General features: G+C 35.1%; 1 long non-coding RNA gene across 1 annotated transcript in view; it reads right to left on the bottom strand.

The window, feature by feature from the left end:
- LOC138693828 (uncharacterized) overlaps positions 1–12,532 on the bottom strand; it is a 94,524-nt gene extending 81,992 nt beyond the window's left edge. The window contains exons 1-3 of the long non-coding RNA XR_011330528.1: positions 12,411–12,532; positions 10,871–10,972; positions 1,474–1,559 (exon numbers count right to left, since the gene is read on the bottom strand). This is a non-coding gene — a long non-coding RNA (uncharacterized lncRNA). The remainder of the gene's footprint in view (positions 1–1,473; positions 1,560–10,870; positions 10,973–12,410) is intronic.
- Between the last annotated feature and the right edge of the window lie 3,447 nt (positions 12,533–15,979).

Raw genomic sequence — 15,979 nt, 5'->3', positions numbered from 1 at the left:
AAATATATTTGCCTTTTTGGTACAAAAAAGTTCGTCCAAATGTTCCAAGTACTAGATCACACAGTGCGGCAACTGAAACAAGGGACTAGTGTTACGAGGTATCAACTGGTGCTGTCATCTACCAGAGCTGAATATGAATCCTAAGAGAGATTGTTCTTAAAAGTGCTACATTGAAGGTCATCATAAACTGACGCCATTTGAGAAGGAAATGTGTGAGAAGAACTATAGGTCTCTCTTATATACTGTGTGTGTGTGCGTGTCATAAAGCAAGAATGAAACAAAGAAAGAACATAAAATTTACAGTTCAGCTGGGCAGAAGTGTCATACAGGCCCTATTGTATGTCAAAAGCAGTTAATTTTGTCAATGTGAGTCGAACTTCAAAGCAAACAACAGTTGGCTATAACGTTTTAAAGTCAGACATGGGATTACTTTCATTAAAGTGCCAGCTGTAGAAGAAAAATCAAACACAGTGCTGGTAATCAAATGTTATTTCACAGTATGTAATGTTTCATAGCTATTTCTACTGTACTCTCTCTTTCACAACAGAAAATTTGGGAAAAATTTCATAATCCTTCAATACAACAATAAACCTAATATAATACAATTTTTCTAGTCCCCAGAAAACTGTTGTATTGAGATGGCGAAGAATCGGCAGAACAGAGATAAATTCTCTCTTTTCTCTGTGGCTTAGTGGATAAAGCACCAGCACATAAAGCTGGAAACCTGAGTTCTAGTCTTGGTGCCAGAGAGAATTTTTTTTCTGTTGTACCAATTCTTTACCATATGGAGATGCAGAATTACTGCACTGAAACTCCATATGTACTTCGGTACATCATAGTAATATGTTGTATGAGGTTCGGCTGTATAAAAAATAAACAAGGCTGTAAGTTATTTTGTATGGCAGCAAGAGAGCTGTGCACAAAATGCTTGTGACCAGTGACCAGGCAGTTACTATTATCTGGAAACTTTGAGATTCCATTGTGTACAGTGTAAGTGTCAAGAAGAAAACAGTTTGTTCCTATTGCCTGACTACACAATACGTCACAAGGCTTTCATTACTAGGAAGTTTCTGATCAGCACAAAAAAAATATGTGTTGTCTCATCTATTGTAGTCAGGTAATCACCGATCTTAGCACCATGCGACTTATTTTTGTTCCCAGAAATCAAAGTAACCTTGGAAAGATGTTATTTTGATGTGGTAAAGATAGAATAGAATTCCATACATGGCCTTCCACCATTCCTTTCAATTGCTTCACGATCATTGTCTGCAGTGTGTAGGTGAAGGAGAAAGAAAAACTTCGTAAACAATGCTTAGATTGTTCATACATGGAATCTTCACTTTTTAGTCCCTTTTTCCAGATGTTGCACTGAGTGGAACAATCTTCACAACTAATTAGAAAATCGGTGGTTTTTTATTATACATAACAGAGAAATGCTACAAATGAAAGATATACTTTAAAAAGTCAAAGTACCATCTTTTTCATCCACTAGAACCAGTGCATCCAGGCCCTTCATGTGATATGTTGACTGTTTCAGAGGGTTATCATCTGGACACCATCTGCAAATGGAAGTACAAGAAATAATGAAAATTTAAGACAAAATATAATAACAGTTGTGGCTCGTGGGTATTGAATTCAGAGGGGCTGCATACATTATAAATCATGCAACTTCCTTATTTAAAGATTAGTTCCATTCGCCTTGTCTTATAGGTTGCAGACTTTTGAATCACCTTCTTATTAATATCGTTTAACATAGTCTTTTCAATGGACAACATGGCTAATGCGATCAGTCCCTCTTCTTTCATTGTATTTCTAAGACAGGATTTTACTCTTTTCAAATGAGGTGCCTGAGATCAAAATGGGCCATGTGACTTTTTTTTAGAAAATGAATTACTGACGTCATGGGCAAGTTTGGGTTGAAGACTTTATACAGAGAAAGGTTCAGTTTCAAAATGGTTTATTTTAGATGTATAAAATGCATGGAGAAAATCAGTACATAGATCAAAATGGGATATATTATTAATGAATTAATCAAAATGGGATATGCCAACCATTATTTGAACAGAACAAAATGGGCCATATTTCATATTGTTAAGTTATATTTCCAGAGCACATGAAACAGAATGGTCAATGTTTGCCAAAGTTTGTGTGGTTATAGTTTTTCAGCCAGATTTTTCAGAAAGCCAACATGGTTGAGGCTTTAGTTACACAGTAATTATACGTCTACACTTCTCTTCTCATTTATAAGGCCAGGACTGTATTGCTATGAAAAATATTGATGAAAGCTAATGTAATAAGCATTATTTTATGAATTACGATAATACGTCAGATGGAATATTACAGTCCATCTTGAGTCTTGTGTACACTACTTTTAACACTTTATTACAGAAGATTGATAAATGGGCAACTTACTAGTGTTATATATTTAAGCATGTGTTAAAAGAATTATCCTTGCAGGAAATGACTGCTCTCTGGACCAAAATGATCGTATTTTAATTATTTAAATACAATTTCAATTAAGTAACATATTAAACAATTTATCCTCCTATCAAACACGGATGTTCCCTGGACCAAATGTCCTATTTTAATTATGTAATTACTTCATATTTATTTCTAACAACTGCAGTGAAGCGCACAGGTATGACTAGTTTTTAATATTTTTCAAAATGTGGAAACAGTAATGGTAGGCTTAATGATATTGAGGGTCCCAATTATTTATTTTTATCTAAAAATAAACTATTTGAATTAGTTGGGAGGCTGGGATGTAAGTGTGGAGGCAGGGCAAATCTTGAAATAAGTTCTTCTCGTGGTTATAGTCACACACTGGTTTTCTATGCGAAGATTGTGGCTTTGGAGGAAATGTTACTTCATCAAGTAGAGTAAAGTGTGATGATACTTCAAGCTTTGCTTTTGATGTCAAACGCAGGATTGTACGAGCATTTTCCGAAATTGGAAAAGGTCACATGGTACAAGAAAATTTCGCAATGGTCATGGATATGAACCCATTGTCTGAAACTGCATACAATGATCATCTAAGTAAAATATGTGTTACTGCTACACACACTAGTACAGATGTTCTAGCTTATCCTAGACAAGAAGTGCTTGATACCCACGGACTGGTGTGTGAGTATGGACTGGAGAGACAGCTACATAATATTATGGTCAGTTTCGATGGTACTTGGAACAAACGAGGCCATACCTCAAACTTTGGTGTCGGTTGTGTGACTGATGTAGTCACAGGATATGTGACAGATTTTGTTGTTTTATCGAAAACAGCCAAAGATGTTCAGTAGCAAAGAAAAGCTTCATGGGAACAGTGCAGAATTTCACTTTTTGTTTGAAGGCCATAAACCTGATTGTATCATAAACTATATTGGTTCCTCTCCTGCCATGGAACGAGAAGCTGCTGTACGCTTGTGGACAAGATCTGTTGGCCATGGATTTAGATATACAACAATACTCAGTGATGGGGATTCCAAAGCTTTCAAAGAACTGGTCGGGCTAAATGTATATGGAGACAGTCACCCCATTGAGAAAGAGGAATGGGTGAACCATGTTCTGAAATGAATGGGCACTGCTTTACATCAACTTATTAGTGAGACAAAGAAGGGCACCACTTTAGGCCCGGTTCACACGAGCGGAATGTCTGCGGAACGGCAGTCGCGTGGCGGCTGCACCATTCTGAGGCCACACGAGCGGATGAAAGACAGACGGAAGGATTTGAGGTGGACAGTCACCATAGATGCTAATCACTGTGCAATACTAGTGTACTTCGAAATGCAGTTATTGATAAACAAAGTAAAGATGAAGACATTGAGTACATCCAATAGTCAACAGTCCTTTATTACAAGGAACTTTTCATGTGTTGTTTAACTAGTTGCACAAGGAGGAATCAGTTAATTTTAATTAACTTCAAAATGACATTTCCCAGCTTCGATGAATTTTATTGTATCATACTCTGAAAAATGCATTCAGAAAGAATATATTAACGTACGACTGGCTATACCTCCAATAGAATGCTTTCTATAACATTTATGGCAAATTAATGTCAATAGTTGTATGCATTTAATTGTTGAAGTGAATAAGTTGTTGTTTTCTAATGCCAGGCGTTTGACAATAAAGTCATTTGACCTCTTGCACTCCAATATTTTTCAAAGATATTATCATGACCAGCCAATGAAGAACAGATTTGAGGTGTTCCGAATCCATTTCTTGGTTTGAGTTGAGTTAGGGGACTGATATATTCCAATTCTATGCAGGTGTTTAGCCAAACAATCATGGCCTGTTGCCAATCTAAATGCAGTTACAGACGATTTTCGTGGTAAATCGGGAATTAACTGTGGATTTTGATGCAGAAAGTTCCATTTTTTCCCTTGGGATTGTGTTATTAAATTTTGTTTGTTAAAGTCTAAGTATGTAGATTTAATAAATCTCTTCACAGAGTAATACGTAGATTTAGTAACAGATCTGTAAGTAGTTTGGACATATTAAACCATGCCAAAAGATTAGAAAATCAGTATTATATGTCCTATACTAAAAAAAAGGGAACCCCTTGGAATGTAGCAATTATAGAGGCATCAGTCTGCTGAGCAATGTCTATAAAATTCTCTCAAATGTTCTTTATAAAAGACTATCTAAATATACAGAAAGAGAAATCTGAAACTACCAATGTGGCTTTTTAGGCCCAACAGATCGACAATAGAACAGATATATACACTCAGACAAATTTTAGGTAAAACTAACGAATACGATGTAACGACACACAATCTATTCATTGACTTCCAAATGGCGTATGATACTATTAATAGGCAACAACTATATCAAGCAATGGCAGCACTGAAAATACCTAATAAACTCATTAGACTTGCCCAGATGACAATGAAAGAAACTATAAACTGTATTAAGATCCAGTCAGACTTATCAGGGGAATTTGAAACCAACAGAGGTATAAGACAAGGAGATGCATTGGCCTGCTTGCTATTTAACACAGCCTTGGAAAAAGCGATAAGAGAATCAGGAATACAGACAACTAATACAATATTATTATAAGTCTGTTGAAGTTCTGGCATTCGCAGACGACCTAGATATTATTGCTAGGTCACAGAAAGCACTAGAAGAGGCATTTATCTCCCTGGAAAAGGCAGCAAAGATAATGGGATTGAGAGTTAATGAGAGCAAGACTAAATACATGATCTCCAGCCGCAAAGGAAGTATTATTAATAAAGCACCGACTTATCTTACAATTGAAAATTACAAATTTGAATATGTAAAAAAATTTATATATCTTGGCTCCATGATCAATAATGACAACATCAGTCCTGAAATTAAGAGAAGAATATCTATAACAAATAAATGTTACTTTGGATTACTGAAATATATTAAATCGAAATTCTTAACCATCTCAAGTAAAATAAGAATACATAAGACGCTTATTAGGCCGGTGTTGACGTATGCCTTGGAAACTTGGACTATGAACAAACAGGACATCAGAAGACTTAGTATCTTCGAGAGGAAAATTCTGAGAGCAATTTATGGACCCGTCAAAATAAATAATGAATGGAGAATTAGATATAATAAAGAAATATACGATCTGTTTAAGGAGCCAGACATTATAACAGTTATTAAAATTGGTCGATTGCAGTGGGCTGGACACCTGGTAAGAATGGACAATACTAGACCCGCTAAAAGAGCCTTTACATCCAATCCTGGAGGAAGCAGATCCAAAGGAAGACCGAGGAGCAGATGGGAGGATAATGTATACGAGGATGCCAACTTTATTGGTGCACGAATGTGGACAGTCAAGGCCAGAAGTAGAGACGGCTGGAATAAAATACTGAGGAAGGCTAGGACTCTCAATGGGTTGTTGAGCCAGTGATGATGATGATGATGATGATGATGAAACTGTAAAAACTCTGTAGCCATTAAAGATAAATACTTCAAATATGCATGGCATGATGAAGACATAGCCTACGAACGAGTGATTTGGAGAGATGGAATTTTGTTATCTGTTAATTTACAATTTTTATGATTTTTCTAATATATAATTATAAAAAAATAGTTTTAAAATAGCTTTTTTATTTTTTAAATAAATGAAATATTACTTTTTTAATTTCCTCACTCAAAATTGTTGAACAATGAATTAGCTTTCTTTTAAGTCCTGAAACAACTCTCTAAGTCCAAGCAGAGTGAAGTTTATCTGTTTTAAGTGATCACCTGCATTTTACGGTATGTTATATCCTGAGGGGAACTGGGTGGTCAGAAATTTAAAATTCAAGTTTGAAATGACATATATAGGACCATAGATGGAGTTATGGTGGGGGCACTGCCCCCCCCCCCCAAAACTTGTCTGAACTCTTATTTTTTTTTTATTAATGTTAGAAAATATTGCATTCAAAAGATTTTTCTTGGTTTTGTTTCTGATCACGTTTCTGTACTTAAATTGACGAATTAAGTCTTTAGAGCATGTGTCTGGACTATAATATTTATTTTAAATTTCTGAATGTATAAGAATTTCTATACATCATTTGAGGAATAGAAGCATTGGAGAAATATGAATAACATACTGCACAACAATGCAGAAAAAAAGAAAAGTGATTCCAGTATAATGTGTAAATAAACTTAAAGACGAGATTAAATAAAAATAATTTGAATTTATATTTCATGATATCTTGCTTTCTGAAATAAACAGATAAATTAAATGTAAAACTGTCTGTATATTTTGTTACAATTTTACTTTCAATATATTGTTGTGAATATGTTATAAAAATACCGATCAGTGACAACAATGCACAACAAACACGGAACTGTGACTCTGTACTGTCAATACACCATTATTATGATTGCCAGCTGTGCGAGAGATTTCGGGGCAATGAGTTTGTGAGACATTCGTTCATTCTTTGTCAGTGTACAAAAATCTAAAAATGAGTTAACTAGTGTTAAAAATGCTCCAGTTGCAACATAAGTAATCACTACCACTATCAGCACCACTACTGATGCTAATGCTAGTGTAACCAGTACTGTGTGATGATCAACCTATTGCTAGTGCTAGTGACCATGCAGTCAGTGAAATAGATATTTCTGATCTTGGCAATCTTATTAGTGGCGCTTCCAGGCCAGTTGTCTCGGAGTTTCCCCAAAGTGAATATGCTGGTATTGAGAGAAGTTTTACAACTTCATGGTACAGTAAATCTGAATGGCTAGAGTACAGTGTGGAGAAAGATGCTGTATTTTGTTTTCCTTGCAGACAGTTTTCGAGTTCTGGTAAAGAATGTTTATTTACCAAAAAGGGCACTCACAACTGGAAGAAAATATCAGAAAAACTTAGTAAACACGCGATAAGTTCATCTCATTTGTTTTCAGTTACTAAATGGACTAATACGGAACATTCTAAGCATCAGTAATCACACAGATTTTCAGTTCACACAAGGATCTGATTAACAAAAATAGACAGTATTTATTTAAGATAATTGACATACTGTTGTACTTAGCAAAGCAGGGTTTAGGTATAAGAGGACATAATGATGGTGAAGAATCGTGCAGTAAAGGAACCTTTCTGGAGTTACGTGAAATTTTTTCGAAACACGAACATTTCAAAAGTAAATTCAGTTGTTATTATAATCTAACCAGTGGAACTGTACAGAACGAATTGTTAGAGATATGTTATAATGAAACAGTGACAAAAATTGTTGAAGAAATTAATGATGCGGGGTTTTATGCACTTCTTGTGGATGAAGCTAAGTCTCATAAGTGCCAAGAGACGAGTAGGCTATATGTGTTAGATAGCTAAGGGATCTGCTGTAAAGGAAAACTTATTAGGAATGGGAGACGTTTCAACTTCATGTACTGGTAGTGCACATAATTTCAGTCACAGGTTAAGAATTTGGGGATCACAGCATTAATGATTGGGCAATCTTATGATGCTGTTATGGCGGGTGTTAATAGTGGATTGCAGGCTTTAGTTCTTGAAAACCTCAAGTATGCATCTTACATACACTGCATGGCTCACAAATTAAATCTTGTTATAGTTTCTACTTGCTTGTTATGGATTTAATATAATGAGTCATTATATGAAATTTTCTCTCATCCCGATATCCATGTGCAATTTGTGGATATTCAGAAAAAGCTTAAAATAAATAAGCATGAAATCAACAAACTCAGTAATACTCGCTGGGCTTTGATTTCCATTAAAGCAACATATCCTGCAATAGTAAGGGTGCTAAAGAATACATCTAGTAACTTAAGACACCCAAGATGTTCAATTGCTAAAGAACTGCTACAAAATATTCAATCTTCAGATTTCCTTGTGTTTCTGATATTTTAGAACATCATTTTTCAAATACAAATGTTGTACGTAGATCACTACAGCGTCTCTATTCATGTATTGCTTCCTGCAATCTGGCAGTTCAAGGGGCTATTGGAAATTTGGAGTCAAGTAGGAATGAAAAGATGTGGTTGGAGATGTGGGAAGAAGTAATAGAATATTGTAACAATAATAATTTACAACATTTTCCTAAAGATATTTTGAAAGAGAATGACACATTTACAGAGCAAGAAAGATGTAAATACAGACTGAAACGACCTCGCACAATTTCAAAAAAAATTTGATGACTATGTTGTTAGTGAAACTGTGGGGCAAAGATACAGGAAGGGCTGACAGCGCAGCAACACAGAGTAAGAAATAGCTTAAGTGTTTGTATTACCCGTACTTGACATGCTATTAGCAGAAATGAGATTTTCAGATGGAGGTATGATATTAGTAATGTCATGTGAAGAATTTTTGAGATTGATATATTGAGAAGGCGCAAGATATTTTATTGATCATTCATTATTCAGTGCCACAAACAAATAAGAGAATGTTAGAAGCTGATATAGATATTGCTAGGAATGTGGTAAGCACTAAACTCAAAGAGGACACTTTGCAAGTAATAATAAGTGAACTTCTGGATAAAATAACAGCTGATGTTCTTCCAAATGTTAATAGCATTAATGCTGCCTTAAAACAGCGAAACATGCAAAAGGACTTTCTCAACAATGCGCAGAATAAACAAATGGCTTCGGTCAACAATGACACAGGATCGATTGTCAAACTTATTGGTTCTGTATTCGGAAAGTGATATTGTTCAGTGCCTAGACCGTGATGTGAATGTTGATAAATACATGCAAAACGGAAATAGAAAATTCACATTGCAGTAATTCAGTGAATTTCTCAACACAAAACAGTTTCTGATTTATTTATTTATTTATTTATCTATTTATGTCCATAACAGGGCAAAGCCCCAATTACAATAGACAGTACAGATTAAAAAAAAAACATAGAATTGCATATAACACGAAAAAAGAGGTAAAACAGATACAAGTGTAATATTCACGTATGCATACATACCTAATATTCTAGATGTCGGGGTCGATGTTTTCGCACATTTTCAAAGGTACCTCCTTTTGCTTCAATGCACTGTTGCGCTCGGGCGTAAATTGCGCTTATCGCTCGGGAGAGTTGCACGTTGTTCTTTATGCCGCATCCAAAATACAATCAATTAATGCTTCTCTCGTTTCCCCGTTCCTTTGCTATACCAAGTCTTTCATCCAACCTCATAGACAGTAAATACTCTTCAATATGGTACCCTTCTGTTCGGAAAGTGTCGTTAATATTCAGCGATGGCACGCAAGGTACTTCCATTGCACAAACCATAAACATACACAATATCGGCGTATTCTGTAGTCGAAAACTTATAAGGCATCTTGAAAAACACAACTTAACACTTCTGATAACTGTATCTGTATAACTACTGTACTGTAGGTAACTGACTGAACTGCTGTGAACTGATAAGTGATAGCGTATTTGTTGTGACATTTGTAATGCCTCACCACCCAGTTTGTTTCTCTTCTCTTATCTACATCGCTCACAATGCAGATTCCAGTGTTACGTCATTCATTGCGATCAATGGGTGACCTTGTCTCATGTCAGCAGCATATGGTAATGACTGATTCACATTGGGGCGAGACGTTTTACCAAAAAAATGCATCTAGCTCTGCCATCGTTCGAAAACAGACCTACGTTCATATGAACTTTTTCACTCAAAATGGCCTAAGATATCGTATCCTAAATTTTTTACCTTTCCTCGTGAATCACCCTGTATAAGAGTAGTAATTATACTCATGACATAATCAAAAGCAATACCATATACTTAACCTCTATCACTCAGTCAACACATTTAATGGACAATTCTGTTTTCTTTAGTCACAAAGAGTAGGCTATGTGAACAATTGCATGACATGTAATTCTTTGTTTCAGCAAAGACTTGTGTCAAGAAATGGCAAATTTTGAGGGCTGGGTATAGAAGTAGAAGAGGCAGTGTGCTCCCCTCAGGCTCTGGAGCATCGGAAGTAAAGAAGTGGTTGTATACGTTGATACCCTCAATTTTTTTGGAGCCATTTGTTGCTGGAAGAAGATAAAATATTTTTCTTTTCTTCTATAGGTCTAAGTCTGTAAGGAATGTAGATAAATATCCACAACTCAATAGGTTGTTAGGTTCAGCTAGGTTTATTATTAATTTATGTTAGGTTAGTTTTAGTGTACTTTATGAATAATTTAAGTTAGGTAGGTTACCACAACCAAAAGGTTGTTAGATTCAGTTAGTTTTATTATTAATTTATATTAGGTTAGGTTTAGTATAGTTCATGAATAATTTAAGTTAGGTTATGTTCTTTTCATTTTCCTAACCTACCACAATTTAGATGTATTCGACTAGTGAAAAAAAAAATGAGGAAGATTGTATAAACAAGGCATATTATATCAGATATCATTATTCTTTCCAGTTCGTTTACAAACACCCCTACTGAAGTAGCACCAGACATACCAGAAGTACCGTACCTTCACAGGTTGTAGAAGAGGAGGAAGTACAGGACGTGGAATTTGTACTGGAAGAGACTTCTGCTTCCACCTGCAGTTCAATGAGTATGAATGGGAGACCTTCTAGAAAGAGGAAGGAAAGTGACAATGATATTAAAAAAAAAAAAAAAAAAAAAAAAAAAAACTAAATAGTGGGGAAAAAAACTTCAACCATATTGTTTCTGGAAAGTTTACATGAGGATGTGCAACAACTTAGTGAAAGAGGTCGAAGGGCCTTCAAACTTAGAGTTCAAGAAATTCTGAACACCATGTTAGATGATGAAGATAGTGTTTAATAAAAAAATTGTGTTGTTAAATTTCTTCTTTTTATGTTACATTTTTATGCTTCCTTATTTCTTATATTTCCAAATTGAATTCGAAGTCAAAGGTAACAATTTTTTGTGATATAATAATGAGTAGGGCAAGATATTCATACATAATATTTGAACATTTTATATCAGATTACAACCTAGTCTATATAGGCCATACCGGTGTTAGGTAATAGTCATAATAGTTTTTATTTGCCTATGTTACAGTGATATTGTCATTAATACTGCATTGGTATATCCTATAAGTTGTCTAAAGTTCTTACCCTAATAATGAGTAAGTTTACATTACGATAAGTTTATGAAAATATATACAGTAGGCCTACTTTATTTTATCGTGAAACACCATGACAAAGTCTCTGTAACAATGAGAATAAAAACATTTCAATATACAGTATAAGAAAACAAACAGAACATATGTACGGCTTATTCTCAATGTTATAAGAATATTATGAAATAGAAGTTTTACACTCAATACTGAAGTTAAATATCTCAGCATGATTTCTGAAGTTTAATAAATTAATTCTAAAACTAGGGATTCATCAAGTCCTTTCACTCAGTAAGTATGGGAAGAGCTTTCTTAATTCAGAACTTGAGGTTGAGGTAATAATAGCTAGTTGTGAACTGAAACTTATATTTTGAAAGTTGTGAAAAAAAAAATGTGTTAGTTATTAATAAAATACCAATTTTTAGCCATGTGAGTCTAGACAGCTCTTTTAGGACGAAAAATAGGCCTACTTTCATGATCAAGATATCGTAAGTTATAGCATAGAACAGAACAAATAAATCAACACATTTTACTTAGTACTCAAAATTCTCCATCAGCTCTCAAATGTAGGATCTAATAGTGGAGAATTTTTAGTGAATAGCAAGAAGCCAATAGGTACTACACTCAAATTTATTCATTATTATCATAATGATTTTTAATTTTCTTTCAAAACACAAATATCTTACTTTCAGTATTAATAAATTGGTGTAATACAAAGACGTTTTAAATGTTAAAGGAATGCATACTGTACCATATTGATAAAATTTATTTTGCACACTAATATAACGAGTTTGTTTTGATATACTCATTTAAGGTGGCTGGATCAATGTAATGATTGAGACCGAGCTGATTTTTTTCCTTTCACATATTAGCGAAGTTGCACTTTAATTTACTATTCACTACACTTATTGTATTCCACAGAACTTACATTAGCACTGAAGTTTTAAAATGTAGAACAACTCAAGAGTTACACAAATTTTTGGCGAGATGAGCTGAGGCCAAGAATTCATCATAGATTATTTGAAATTTGCTTTAAGGTGGTAAAAAAAAATAACTCGAAGGGGGGGGGGGATAAAAACCAACCATGTATCTAATCAGTCCAAGCCCGAGCGCAACTTCAGATCAGGAGACAAGCGAGACTACCAACTGAGCTAGAGTGTGGGCTCTATAAAAATACCGGTATACAATATATAACAAACAGATTAATTCAATTTACATGCATATAAAATTCATCACTTGAGTTACAAACAAATATACAATGCAATGATATGCAATGCACTACACAAATGCCTTACTATTAAATATTTTATCCATAACTGGTATCAAAACTGGTCTTAATTTCATTGTTCTTAGCAACCTAAACAATGGCTTTTTTCACAGCACTGAATTAAAAACTTTTTCACATTAGCAACCATAAAATCCATAACTTACATTCATTCATTTATAACTTGTTCACAAACAACACATGACAAAGAAAAGGCGTACAATTTAAAACTGAATTTAGATACCAGTAATGGATAAAATATTGTATAGCACATGAGAGTGAAGAGATTTTATGCACTCGTGGAAATTATCGCCCAAGCTATAAAATCAAATTTTACACTCTTATACTATAAATTACTATTAAATAAATGAAGGAAACATGCGTTAACCTAACTTAAGCCTGGTTCAGACAGTGCGTGTTTCTGTGATGGATTCCAAGGTGGCTGCGCGGATGGGTAGCCTGCGTGCTGACTGGCTGGCTCCAGTGTTGCCTACGGTGATGGTAGTTGTTCACACGGAGCTGGCTCTTTTCACAGTTCAAATTGGAAAATCATCTGCTGCTTCATCTGTTGCCAACACTCATGGTCAGAAAGAAACTAAACTGTGAGTGGAAAACAACTAAAGACCTACATTAACAGTAGTAAATGTCGTAATAAAGTAATTAAGCCATAAGTGCAAAACAGCTAAAGTCCGATATTTAATTGTTGTTTCTTAGAAACTAGAAAATATGGAAAAAACAGGTTTAGTTAGAAAACAACGAACATGGCGACATGGTTTCAGTGGTGATATTATATGATCATCTTTGGTTTCCAGCCTGCAAACCAACACGAAAAATAGCAAGGAACCTACCCTCGAAATCCAGCAAGCTAGCCATCCACGGAGCCACCAGAGCGCATTACTTCCAGTGAGTAACCAGGCAGGCGACCCATCCACGCAGCCACCTTGGAATCCATCACAGAAACACGCACCGTCTGAACCGGGCTTTATTCTAAACTCTCCAAATAAATAAAATAATTACAATCTTATTATCATATTCTATATGCAATTCCTTACCATATTAATTATGATTTGTTCAAACAATATCTGTTACATTTGCTCCAAAATGGTAATAAATTTAAAAATGGTTAAGGGTCTTAAAACTCTACTGCTCGTCTATTCCCCTTGTGTAACATAGTCTCTGTTGAAATATTCTTTAAATCTGTCTCTAAATTCTCGTGAGCAACGACTTGAGGCATTCACATTTGTTTCTGTGTTGCTCTGTATCTCACTGGTTAGGTTCACAAAGGCTTCTGGAGATGACAAGAGTTCATCACACACTTCCTCATCTCTGTACAATATCATGTTATGTAGAACACAGGTAGCCATTTTATTATTTTGTCTACATTCTCAGGTTTAACCCTTCTCTGGGCAACCAGGGTCCGTCGGGCCCTGGCACTACTATTTTTGTGAATGAAATTAAAACTATAATTTCTACCTACTTGAAATTTCATGACTTTGTTAATTTCTGCGTTTTTTATAGTTAGGGAGAAGGAAAATATTGTAGTATTTTTCACAAATGTTCTAGAACACTTTTACTTCTTTAAAGTCTTAACCGAGCATGCAGGGTCTATTGGACCATAGTATATTTTATTGGTTTTTCTCACTTCGCAACGAGGTTTCACTATTTGAAACCATTCAGTGATAATCTGACGGAAATGGAATGTTGGCAAAATTATTTCCGAAGCTCAACAACAATGACATTTTAAAAAATGGACCAATTATGCATTATAATAAATATATATATAAGTCAGTGTGAAGTTATGCTAGCCATAATACGGTGTAGTTTATAATAGAAAGAGTGACTGAATCTCTCACCTTACTTTATTTTTATATGGGAGCAATTGTTATGGAAAAGCTGAAGAAAGTCAAAGAAACAAAGGTACGGTCTTTAGATGTTACAGTATATTTGAATGCATCTTAGTTATGCTGTTATACTGAAGAGTTGTAATTAGGTCAAATATTCTGACAGACTCAGCTTAAGTACTTGTGTGAAGAATCCATTCTGGATTTACTTAGGGAACCTGACCTAAGAAAAGACGATTCTAGCTACGAGCCAGACATTAACGCCGATAATAGCAAATCTGATCATCAGAGTGAAGCATCAGAAGTTAGTAATCATCATTTAGAGCCACCATATGACCCTGAAACCCTCATGATAAGGATCTATCTATCAATAAGAAAAGCAGTTATCACCAATGTGATCCACAAGAGGTTAGTGTCGACCGTCTAGAACTAGGATATGGTGGGAAGCATTTGTTCAAACTGCTAATTTCTTTGGTAAAGATGGCACCACGTGAAACTCTCAGCCTAGGGCTCACAATATTATCAAAGGGTCAATAAATAAAGTCACTCTTTCACCTGGGAAATCTAGTGATGCCTTCAATCTTTATACTTATTCAGTTATAAGTGACATAGATAAATAATCAAAAGGCTGAGCAGCTGTATTTAGAAAGAAATGTTGCACACCCATGGAAGTGTTGTAACGACACTGAATTGCGGCCATTTTTCGGTCTACTAGTAACTACAGGACACCTCAAGGCAAATTACACTAATTATGACATTCCATGGAGCAGCTTGTATGGTGTTCCAGTATTTAGAGCGACCATGGGTCCCAAGAGATTCAAATCTTTGCTTGCTTTGATGACAGAACAACAGGATCCATTTGCCGTGAGAAGGATAAGTTTGCCCTGGTTATAGATGTCTGGGAAAATGTGAATTCGAATTAAAAAAAATATATTAGGCCTATATTCCTTGTACTGATATAACGGTTGATGAGCAACTTATTCCATTCCGTGGTACATGTCCTTTCAAGGAATACATGCCATCAAACCCTGACAAATATGGCATGAAGGTATGGTGGGCTTGTGACTCCAAAACCTTCTATCCCCTAAATGGTCTGCCATACACCGGAAAAGAAAACTGTGTAAGGGTTCACTCTGGAGTAGGTCGAAGGGTTGTAGAAACAATGTCTTATCAAAGAACAAACAGAAATGTAACTTGCGATAACTACTTTACTGACAAAGAACTCGTTGAGAATCTCCTCAGTAATGGTCTCACCTTAGTTGGAACAGTACACAAAAGATATGTATATTCATCTCTCCTGAGTTCCAGCCAAATAAAAGACGGCCAGATGTTTATCCATCTTCGGATTTAAAAAATATGTAACATTGGTTTCAATGCACCAAAACCAAATAA

The sequence above is a fragment of the Periplaneta americana genome, unplaced genomic scaffold (genome assembly GCF_040183065.1).
Source record: "Periplaneta americana isolate PAMFEO1 unplaced genomic scaffold, P.americana_PAMFEO1_priV1 scaffold_22, whole genome shotgun sequence".
In the NCBI taxonomy this organism is placed as follows: domain Eukaryota; kingdom Metazoa; phylum Arthropoda; class Insecta; order Blattodea; family Blattidae; genus Periplaneta; species Periplaneta americana.
The sequence above is the reverse complement of the archived record's forward strand: the minus strand, read 5'-3'. Positions and strand labels throughout refer to the sequence as shown.